Source organism: Dama dama, chromosome 18 (assembly GCF_033118175.1).
Source record: "Dama dama isolate Ldn47 chromosome 18, ASM3311817v1, whole genome shotgun sequence".
Lineage (NCBI taxonomy): Eukaryota > Metazoa > Chordata > Mammalia > Artiodactyla > Cervidae > Dama > Dama dama.
In genome coordinates, this window is record NC_083698.1 from 5,935,466 (window position 1) to 5,946,623 (window position 11,158).

The window sequence follows — 11,158 nt, forward strand, 5'->3', positions numbered from 1 at the left end:
ATGGGGTTGCAAAGAGTCAGACATGACTGAGTGACTGATACACTTCAGGCATTAGGACCTGGTCATCTTTGTCAGGGGGACATGATTCTGCCTCCTCAGTACTGGACTGGATGGAGCTGGATGGAGCAACAAATTGACCACATGTTTGCATTTCTGTGTATATATGCATCTGCACACGTACATAGTTTCAGGTTAAGGAAGGTTACAACTGACAGTAGCAAAGAACATGCTGTGATGGAGAGAAAAATTGCAAATGCAGAAAGAAGTCTCTTGGAACAGGTGACATCTACTCCCAGTTCTGGTGATGGAGGCAGGACCTTCTGCCTCAAGTCAACACAGGAGCTCAGCTTGGTGACCAACCCTTTCTGGGTAAGATCTTTAGGAAAGCAACTTAGACTCTTTGCTCCTCCAGTTTTTCATCGCTAGGGAAAGATAATAATGCTTTATCTTTAATGACTGTTTTAAAGATTGAATGATGTAACAATTTTTATAAAACATCTAGTGTCACTGCTGATTCCCCAAGCCTAGAACTTCTGCGTAGAGAAATTCCTCAATATATTCTTGTTGAATGAAAGAATTAGTAAAGATTTTTTTCCTGGTGCAGCAGGGCTATTATTTTGGGAATTCTTTTTAAATGGATTGTCATATTCTGCCTTTTTTTTTGGCCCTAGAGACTTTATGCCCATTAAAACAATGTTTCAGAGAGAAAGAAGACACATCTGTTCATCAATATACTTCCTGACCCAGGGATCGAACCTGAATCTCCTGCATTGGCAGGCAGATTCTTTACCATTGAGCCACGAGGAAGGCCTATAAAGAAACAGTACACAGACATTAAGTTATTTTCCAATACACTCAAAGTTTAATAGATATTTTTATGTTTTACTGTTAATGGTGAAACTCAGAATTTGATGTTTCCGATATGCAAAGGAACTACTCTGAGCAGGAGGTTCATGGGTGAAGTTTATTTTCTTCTTTGTGCTTCTCTGCTTTTACTAAATTCACCTATTTAGTGTTGGCACAGGCTCTGGGATGAAGAAAACACTATGCAAGTTAAGTGTACATGAATATCAGCCAACATCCCCCTACTAAAGAAACATTATTGTAAATGAAAGTTATTGCTTTAAAGAATGTGGCCATAGGAGCTGCAATGACCAGAGAATGGGAAAATAACTGGAAGGACCTAGCAAACCGTGGCTGCATAATACAAACCTTGCTCTTGTCACCTGAAAAGTCCTGTGAGCTGCGGCCCTGGCCTGGCAGGATGGAGGAAACTGACAATAAGGTGGATGTCAGGGTAATAGGGAAAGATGGACTCACCAGAGGTCGTGATGCTTCCACTTCAAACACAGCAGAGGTGCTCTCTGTATAGCTGGTACAGAGGATAATGAAAATGGAAATACTTAGGAACATTACCTTGTCTTGCTGCCCTCTCTTTTATCGTGTGGGCCATGGGCACTTGGGGACACAGAAATAGATGTAGACACAGATATAGATGTACAGGAGATGCTGATGTAGATACAGAGCTGGGGGTGGAGATGGGGAAGGAGATGTAGACTTCGATGTTGATATGGATGTAGGGGTGGAAACAGACACATCTGTAGGTGTGGATACAGATGCAGATGTGCTGTAAGTAGGTACAGAGATTGATTCCTCATGATCTGCTTGTACATGCCTGTCCAGCCCACTCTCCCTCCTCATTGTCTATGTCTGTATATTTTTTTCTGATTTGTACATACATTTACACTGCTTCATGCTGCCTTGCCTTTTCTCACACTGTTTCCTTCACCTGGAGAGCTCTTCTCTCCCTCTCCAGGCAACTTCAAGAGATAGCCCAGAGGGAGACTTCAGAAAACCTTTCATATACTCTTACTGCAGATGGGTTGGTGTTCTGTACCTTCTCCTAATCACTGCATTTTGCTTTGTCTTGATATTTATCACACAGTGGGGATGAGTGCCTTTCTGCTTAGGATTAGAATTGGTGGGAGGCGGGTGAGCGTAATAAAACGGTTTTCAAATCGGGTCCAGATTTCTCCAGGAGATTGCTAGCTGACACCTGATCACAGGCAGAAGCGTTTAGTGTCCACATGTGGGTTTGTGCTCATAACTGCGTTGGTGCCAAGGAATGTTTCTTTCACTGTCACTGGCTAATGGGAAAGTACTAGGGTGAATTAACTTATAAGAGATGTGCTTTCATCTAGAGCAGGCCAGATGGCACCGCGGCACACTCACTAATGAAGTTTCACAGTCATTCCAATACAGGGCAGTGAGGGGAGATGTGAATCATTGCAGACACAAGGGCAGTAGACACAGCGATGCAATTCAAGACAGCATTCTCTGCCGCATCCAAGTGCGACTCAACTTAAATTTTACTGGTTTTGTGTTTGGTATGTTATTTGTAGGTGTTTTCCATATCACATTTGCATGAGAGCTAAAGGCATTTGTACTTGGCCTTAATATCTTGTGAGAAGGCTGTGTGAGCCCTTCCCCTCCCCATAAAAGAAGTTTGAGAAACACAACCCAAATGCCTCCTTTTCTAACTGCTGTACAGGTGACCTTGGGAAAATTTCTTAAACTTTTTAAACCTTAGTGTTCTTCTTGGAAAACAGGGGTAATATTGGTTCCTACTTTATATAGTTTTAAAAATAAAATTAAATGAGATAGCTGGTGATAATTAAATGATAAAAAATTAAATGACAAAACTAAAAAATGTTTAGTACTGTGAGTTATATGGTTATAAACTAAAAGCATATTATTATTAATATTACTAGGCAAAGTGAAAGCAAGTGAGTGATATGTATTAGGCAACCCTGTCCCTGAAGAAATTCGTATGCTTAGAATATATCTACAGTATAAAACTGTTCATTAAAATAAATTATTTTTCCCTGGAGTTTTGCAAAACCAGGCTTCTTGCAGAAAGGTTTAGTGCTTCAGTCCTGAAAGAATCAGAATATGTGTTGATGGCTCTGTCTTTCAACTATCAGCCTTTTAATGGAGCTACCAGCCCCGCCTGGAATAGGTGGCCCATGACTCCTGGAACTCCCAATGGATTCCAGAATAGCCTTTGCTGTCAGGCACACCAGGGTGCTTCTGCTTTAGAAAGTGATTCTTTTGTTTTATTTTTTATGGCTTTGTATTTTTTATTTAATTTTCAAAATTTCATATTGAAATATAGTTGATTTACAATGCTGTGTTAATTTCAGGTGTACAACCAGATGAGCGAGTTATATTATATATATATATGTATATACTGGAGTGCCTATATATATTTATATAAATATATAGCTGTTTAATATATAAATATATGAGTTATTTATATAGCTCAGCTGGTATAATATATATATATAATACATATTATATATATATATATAATATAAATATTGAGCTATTTATATAGCTCAGCTGGTAAAGAATCTGCTTTCAAATCAGGAGATCCTGGTTTGATTCCTGGGTCAGGAAGATCCCCTGGAGAAGGGATAGGCTACCCATTCCAGTATTCTTGGGCTTCACTGGTGGCTCAGCTGGTAAAGAATATGCCTGCAATGCTGGAGACCTGGGTTCAATCCCTGGGTTGGAAAGATCCCCTGGAGAAGGGAAAGGCTACTCACTCCAGTATTCTGGCCTCGAGAATTCCACGGACAGTATAGTTCATGGGGTCGCAAAGATTCGGACATGACTGAGTGACTTTCACTTTCGTGTCCTAGGTGGTGCTACTGATAAAGAATATACCTGCCTGCCAACGAAGGAAACATAAGAGATGCAGGTTCGATCTCTGTGTCAGAAAGATCCCCTGGAGTGGGAAATGGCAACCCACTCCAGTATTCTTGCCTGGAGAATTCCATGGACAGAGAAGCCTGGTGGGTTACAGTCCATTGGGTTGTAGAATCAGACACGACTGAAGTGACTGAGCACACATGCATATATATATATGTGTGTATATATATACATATATATATGTATATATGCGTGTATATATACATACATATATATATTCTTTTTCAGATTCTTTTCCCTTATCGGTTATTGCAAAACATTTAATACAGTTTTCTGTGCTATACAGTAGGTCCTTGTGGTTTATTTTATGTATGTGTATATTATTTTAGTATGCAAATATGTTAATCCAAACTCCTAATTTGTACCTCCCCCAGTTTCACCTTTGGTAACCATAAATTTGTTTCCTCTCTATGTGAGTCTATTTCTGTTTTGTAGATTAGTACATTTGTATTATTTTTTAATAAAGATTCCACACATAAGTGATATCATATGATGTTTGTCTTTGTATGACATTTCACTTAGCATGACAATCTTTCCATCCATGTTGCTGCAAATGGCTTAGAAATTTAGAGATGCACCCAGTGCATCTCTAAATCCTGAGCTGACTTATTATACCCATCCCCACCCTCCTTCTTTTTGTTGACTCAGGGGTTTTTGATGGTAGGGACACTTGTATTACCCCCCAGTGTCCATCCCCTGGGACTGCAGGCTCCTACATACAGAGGGCCCTCCTCCAGGGACGTTTTTCCAACTTCATCCTGGTTTAGTGGACAGATCCAGGAGAGGAACATGTTCCCACAGGACTCTTTGTTATGTTCTCATGCTTGGATTCCCTCCACCCTGTCCTCTTGTTGCCTGAACGACACCTGGATGGTTCAGACTTGGAGATACTGCTAGATCTACCAACTGCATGTTTCTAAAGACCATCATTAGACTCCAATCAGACATCTAAAATATATCCTCATTCCGAAAGGCGTGTCTTGGGCCGGGCTCTAATTACCCGTCTCTTCAGCTGCCTGAAGTTGCCTTTAGTGTGACAATGACTTGCCCTAAAGTCGTAAAAGAGTAAGCTTCCTTGCAGATGAGGACAGCGTGGGGACTCATACAGGGTTAGGGGCCTGGAAGAGGTTGCATTCTTTAAGCAGGAGATGCAAAGACAGGTCTCCGTGACAGGCTCACTACCAGCATGGATGATTGACAGAAAGGAGGTACAGACTTGAACAGATACCTTAAAAAATGAAGTGTGTATGTAGTAAACCCATGCACAGGTGTATAACAGCATGATCAAAGAGAGAGATGAAAGCAAAGACCTGGTGAGGTTGTGTTGCACACTCATTCTATAGGCACAGAAGAGTGAATTCTGGAGATGTGCAACCACAGGGCTCTTATCTACTCTGCTGGATGGAATCTTGGTGCAATGTCTCTGGGAAACAGGTAGGCTTGAACTTCTAAAGTAAAATATTTTCATGGCTTGTGACCTTTGCAATTTTACCTGTTGAAACATACCTGAGAGGAACATTCACAGAAGAAAGCCAAGCATGTTCATGGCATCCTGGCCCATGATGGCAAAACTTGGATCACTCTGGGGGACCTTAGCTGGAGAATGGACTGGTCAGCTCTGTCTATTCCCAAGTGGAAAAACTTCTGCCATTCTAACAAACAAATGCCAGAAACATGTGAAACTAAGGAGGAATCCCACAACATCAGATTAACTGAAAAATTCCCCCAAATTATATATGGCTTGATAACAGATATACAAAATTTGAAATAATATAAGTTAATATTATTTGTGCATACATATGCATGCATACTCAAGCTTTGAGTTATGTCTGACTCTTTGTGACTCTACAGACTATAGCCTGCCAGACTTCTCTATCTGTGGGTCCAGGCAAGAACACTAGTGTGGGTTGCCATTTCTTACCCCAGGGGATCTTTCTGACCCAGGGATTGAACCCACATCTCTTGCATTTCCTGCATTGCAGGTGGATTATTTACCACTGTGTACACTTTACCAGTGTGCACACTGGAACTCCCAAAGGCACACTGGTAAATATATATATAAATATATATGTACATATATATTATATATAATATGTATTACATTTATATAATATTATATACAATATTATATTATTTATATATTAACTATTATATTTATATATGCTTATATATTTTATATATTTATATATCTATATAATATAGTATATTATATTATTACATATTATATATAATATATATGTATAATGTACATAACATATATAAATATATAAATACATATATATATAATATATTATATATATTACATAGATAATATATACATATATTATGAATATTATATTTATTTATATATTTATATTCATCTATTTTATATTTATATTTTATATATTTATATATCTATTCATATATATTTATATAATCTGTATATTTATATATTTATATAATCTGTATATTTTTATATTTGTATTATATTTATATTGATCTATAATGCATTCTATATTATATATATGATATATGATATACTATATATACTATATTTATATATCTATATTTACATATATACATTTACATATTATATGTATATTATGTTTTTATATAATATATAATTAAAATATATAATATAATTATAAAATTAATTTATAATATATAATATAAATTATAAACATAATTATAATTGTAATTATAAGTATGATTGTAATATATATAATTGTAATTATAAAATATATAATTATATATATTTATATATTATTATATATATGAAATATATTTATATGATATAAATAGATATAAGATGTATAATATATTTATATATTAAAATATATATTAAATATAAAATATTTATATTATATAATTATATATTTCACATATATATAAGATAAATATAAAATATATAAAAATATATATAAATATATTTTATAAATATATTTTCTATATAAATATATATGATATATATAACATAACATATATATAAGTATAATATGTGTATTTACCACTGTGCCATCAGGAAGTCCAGTGTACACATAAATATAAGTATATAAACATTTATATATATAATATATATTAATATAATTTATATTATATATAATGTATGGATATATTTTTATATTTATATGTATATTTACCACTGTGCCATTGGGAAGTCCAGTGTATGCATAAATATAAGTATATAAATATTTATACATATAGAATATATATAATAATTATATGTATTATATAAGAATATAATATATTATAATCTTATATAATATACATAATTATATAGTAATATATAATATATAATATAATTACATATTATATATTATGTATATCATATAATAATACATAACATAAATATTTTATATTATATATTATATAATTATAATATATATTATATTTATATATATTCATATTTATATGTATATTTACCACTGTGCCATTGGGAAGTCCAGTGTCCACATAAATATAAGTATATAATATTTTTATATGTATATAATATATATGTAATATATATTATATAGTCTATAATATTCATACTATATATTAGTTATATATAAATATATATAAACAAATATATATATATATATACACACATACACAGATGTTCCTCAACTTACAAGTGCATATCTGATAAATCCATCATAAATCACAAATATTATAAGTTGAAAATACCTTTAATATGCCTAACCTGCCAAACGTCTAAGCTTAGCCTAACCTGGTCTTGGACAAAATAAACATCACTGATACTCCAGGGATCCTGTCTGGAGAGAAGCAGAGCATCAGCAGATGTTACGACTTTGCGGCCATCCTAGAGTGGTTTGCCGAGTGGGTGGACCCTGTTTTCCTGCTCTTTCATCTCCACAAGTTTGACATCTCCAAGAGTTCTCTGAAGTCATCAAGGCCCTAAAGAATCACGAGGACAAGACCTGCGTGGTGCTGAACGAGGCTGACCAGATCAAGATCTCATGAGCTGTTGGATTCATGGGGGCCTCATGTGGTCTCTGGGGAAGATCATCAACACCCCCCTAGTTGGTCAGGGTGTTCCTTGGCTCCTTCTGGTCCCACCCGCTTCTCATCCCAGACAACCACAAACTCTTCAAGGCCGAGGAACAGGACCTCTTCAAAGACATCCAGTATCTGCCTCCAAACGCTGCTGTCAGGAAACTCAGTGACTTGATCAAGAGGCCATGGCTCGCTGCGGTCCATGCCTACCTCATCAGCTCCCTCAAGAAGGAGATGCCCAATGTCTTTGGTAAGGAGAGCAAGAAGAAACAGCTGATGAACAACTTGAGCAAGATTTGCCAGAAGATTGAATAAAAGCATCAGATTTCTCCCCTGCCCATGACGTCGTAGCCTCCACAAGATGCAGCAACTCCTGCAGACCCAGAGCTTCAGCAAGTTCTAGGCCCTGAAGCCCAAGCTTCTGGACACAGTGGAGGACATGATGGCCAATGACATCCCCTGGCTGATGGCGATGGTGCACCAGGAGGAGTCCTGGGTGCCAGCCCAGGCTGTGAAGGGCAGAACCTTCCCCAGCACCATGAACAGGCCCTTTGGGATCAGCTATGGCGACGGGGCCTGCTAGGGCATCGACTATGTCGAATGGGTGGTGAGCAAGGACAAGTCCACCTACGACGAGATCTTCCACACGCTGTACCCAGTCAGTGCTAAGAAGGAGATGGTGAGGTCCCAGCTGCCCCACACGGTGCTGGGGAAGATCTGGAAGCCAGCCAACGTGGACCAGGATGGCCCACTGCGTGGGGAGGAGTTTACCCTGGACAACCACCTCATCAAAGCCAAGCTGGTGGGCCGCGAGCTGTCCCTGCACCTGATCCTGCCCCTAAGTGGAGGTACCAGTGAGCACCCTGCTGGCTGCGTCTGCCACCTCAGTGCCCTTCCAGGCAGAGATTGGGAAGGGGAGTCTGCAGTTCCCAAGACCAGGAGGATTGAGTGCTGTTTCCTCAGCTTGCAAACCACCATCTCTCTGTTAAGGCTACTCCTGGTGAGGCGGGGGGGATACTTGTATGCGAATGATGGAATTTTGTGCATGAGAACTAAAGATATTTTTAATATACAATGTTAAAAAATATGCTCAGAATACTTAAAGTAGCCTGCAGTTAGGCAAAACCATCTAACACAAGCCTACTTTTACAATGAAGTGTTTGTTGAACACTGTACTGGAAGAAGAAATAGCATGGTGATCTGGGTCCAGTGTGGTTTTGAGTGTGTGGTTTGTTGACTTTGTGATTGTGGAGCTGATGGGCGCTGTGGCTGTAGCCCCTGCCAGCAGTAGGGGAGAGGATCATAGCACCACATAGAGCCAGCCCAGGAAAAGATCACAATTCAAAATTTGAAGCATGGTTTGTGTTGAATACATATTGCTTTTACACATCACAAAGTCAGAAGAATTTAAGTCAAACCACTGTAAGTCAGGGGCCATCTGTATATATATCCATACAAGGATTCATTTGTAGAAATATATAAGAATGGTATACAAGATATAAAAAGGAAGATGCCAAAGGGAAAGACAGAAATGGAGTAAGAAGGATGGTTCCTTTGGGTAGAAAGATAAAGGGAAGTGGGAGTAGCTGTGATAAGATGTTATAGGTCCCCTTGAATAGAAGACTGTTGTGTGACGATTGTATAAATCTTACGGATGTTGAATTGGTTCATAGTGCCTTTCAGGTTTACTATATCCTCTACTTTTCTGTATAGACATTCTATTAATTTTTGAGATTTTGACATTGAACTTCAACTAAAATCTTAATTTATATACTAAAAAATAATTGTAATATATACTGGATGGCACTAGTGGTAAAGAACCTGCCTGCCAGTGCAAGAGATGTAAGAAATATGAGTTTGATCCCTGGGTCAGGAAGATCCCCTGGAGCAGGAAATGGCAACCCACTCAAGTGTTCTTGCCTAGAGAATCCCATGGGCAGAGGAGTCTGGTGGACTATGGTCCATAGGGCTGCAGAGAGTCAGACACGACTGAAGTGACTTCACACACACACTCATAGTGAAACTGTATGTAACTTTGTTCTGTACTTTCTAAGTCTCCTGTAAATGTATTATCATACTTTGATAATTTAAAAAATAAAAATTAAAGAGGTAAAAAAAAGATGCCATTGGTTTCCATCAAGATGTCAACGTCCTGACCTTTGGGGTAGTTGATACACTGGTGCTTCATGCACAAAATTACTAACTAGGTGGCCGGTGTCATTGAACTAAGGATTATGTTTAATCCTTTCATGGGCTTTTGTGCCATAAAGAAAAACCAACAATAAACTAAAAATAAAAAAAAAAAGAACAGTGAACAAACAAAAGCCAAAGTCAATTCTTGTTGCTGAGAAGATGATATTGGATGATATATGTAAACTGTGTTCATACTGTGAGGTGTCCCAAGTTTCAGCTCCTGGAGTCGGAATCTTGTTTCTGAAGACGTCTGGAGGTTAACAGAGTTCTGAGGGGCAGGCCAAGCACAGTCAAGGGGGCCAAGGACCAGTAGGGGCATCTGGCTTCCAGTAGGAGGGCATGGGCTTGGGGACAGGACTGTTTCAAGGGACTGAAGGAAGTGGGTCTGCAGGGGGCAGCCCAGGACCCAGCAGTGGATCTAGGCAGTGGTTAAGGAGTGCCTAGGGCAAGAGCACTGGTCACGCTACACGTGAACTCATGAGAAACAAGGGAAGGTTGGAGGTCCACTCATGCTGGTGAGGGGAAGTGGGGGACAGATGGGGTGTGAGAGGGTGTGAGCAGGGAACAGGAGCCTGACTGGAGGTGGACGCACTGCCTGAGTCTGACGCCTGTTCTGTGAGTTACATATGAGACCTGCACTGAATTAACCTACCTCTGTGTTCTGCCATTTGCTTCCTGCAAGATAACATATAAACATATATAACATAAAGTAGCATAAGTATATAATATATAATTGGACTTCCCTGGTGGCTCAGATTAGTAAAGAATCCACCTGCAATGTGGGATATTTGGGTTTGATCCCTGGTTTGGGAAGATTCCCTGGAGGAGGGCATGGCAACCCACTCTAGTATTCTTGCCTGGAGAATCCCATGGACAGAGAAGCCTGGCGGGCTGCACAGCACACAATATATGATTATCCACAGGGAGTCAGACCTTCCTTCTCACTCCCTCAGTCCCTGGTTCCATAGAGCTGCGGGACCGTTTTGTGTGGGGTTCTCTCAGCACTGAGATGACCTGTGTCTATGCCGATCTCCCAGACTTCTCCATGTAGAAATGGGAACAGGGAAAGTCAGCCCTTTGTGGGGTTGGTCTCTTAAACCATTGCCGTGACTGGAGGCTTCGTTACTAGTTCCGTCTGCTTTGTTTGGCTTTATTTGGCTGCGCTGACACTGGGCGGCCCAGTTGCCTCTGCAGGAGTCTGACTCCTGACCTGTGT

General features: G+C 38.8%; 1 pseudogene; it reads left to right on the top strand.

Annotated features, from left to right (window-relative positions):
• The first annotated feature begins 234 nt into the window (after window positions 1–234).
• On the top strand, window positions 235–10,950 carry LOC133072718 (EH domain-containing protein 1-like; annotated as a pseudogene).
• Window positions 10,951–11,158: the final 208 nt, after the last annotated feature.